This window comes from Acanthisitta chloris, unplaced genomic scaffold, assembly GCF_000695815.1.
Source record: "Acanthisitta chloris isolate BGI_N310 unplaced genomic scaffold, ASM69581v1 scaffold28283, whole genome shotgun sequence".
Classification (NCBI taxonomy): Eukaryota; Metazoa; Chordata; class Aves; order Passeriformes; family Acanthisittidae; genus Acanthisitta; species Acanthisitta chloris.
The window spans coordinates 5347-6757 of NW_008666985.1; positions in this window are offsets into that span (position 1 = coordinate 5347).

Consider the following 1411-nt stretch of genomic DNA (forward strand, 5'->3'; position numbering starts at 1 on the left):
AAAGATGAAAGCAGGTAAAGAATGAAGGGGCCTTTGCAAATGACATGTATTGTGTTAAAAAATTGCTCAGGCTTTTAATGTTTCAACCGAGTAATTTCCTGTGAAATTGCAGTTGGTAAGGAAATAAAATATGATTATGCCTATCTCAGTCTCTTTTGTTTCCACAGGAAACCAACCTTTTTTTTATTTTCTTTAACACTGCTTCTGCAAAATGCTTTGTCCTTCTGGTGTCTCTTGAAGGGTTTGACAAAAAACCCCCATACAGGCATGGAATGTATGCTGTTTATAAATACATATTATCACCTTCTGCTTTTTTTTTTTTTTTTTTGGTGGGAAATTAAATAACTTACTTGGGGCAAGTTGTGTGTAAGGTAATTTCCTTCACTGCCAAAAATACACTACATAGCTGAAGTTTTAGTGGATGTTTTTGGATTTTGTGGATGGTGTTGTTGTTTGTTTATTAGGATTTTTTTGTTGTTTGGGGTTTCTTTTAATTTAAAACTCAGTATTTTTAAATAATGATCCAGCAATGCAGGTGGTTGGTCAGGTTCTCAGGACTGCCAGTGAAGCATCAGTAACTGCTTTGGGAAGGCTTTGCTCTTCTGTCCTAGTGTCTAGACCTTCTGCTTAGAGCCCGACTGTGTATTTACTTCAGATTAAATTTGAAATGCTTAACCAGTTTTCATATACACATATTTGATGTTTGGTGTTCCATAAGTGAAATTGTCTTGCGTTTCTTGTAGTATGCACTAGGGGCAGGACAGTAGTACTAAAAAAGAGTATTTTGTGTCAGATTATTTCAACTCAATAATCATTTTCTTTCTTGACTTCACTGCAAAGTCTGTTAAAATTATTTTGTATTTTAGTGAGGGATTTGCAAAAGTGAAGGTCACAGAATATATCCAAACTACAGTTGTGACTTTGTTTTAATTTCATACTTCTTAAATATTTGTACATTAACTTCATCAATTTGGGGCCAAACACCACTCTTAACAAAAATAATACCATGATTTGGTATTAAACTGTTTATGTTGACTGTACAAAAAATGTGAAGGTTTGTGCCTGAGGGTTAGTGGGCAATATGGTGAGAATGTCTGAGGAACAGCATGTCTTAAAACCTCGGCTGTATCTGATTTAGTGCATGAAAAGTTTGAGCACAGCAAAATGTGGTCTTCAACTGTTATTTGAAATGTCTTTGAAGAGGTGAGGAGAAGAGATAATAACATGTATCCTTTTTTTTTTTTCCTAGGTCCAGAAATCCCAAATCTACAAGAACGAATAAAAAAACCCAAACCATTCCCCCCAGTCCTTTACACCATCTCTTGGTGAATTGTCCCTCCATCTGGTGGCAATTAAAGCTGTATCTGGGACATTGCTGCAAGCTCATCTCTTTCAGAACCACTCTCAGCAG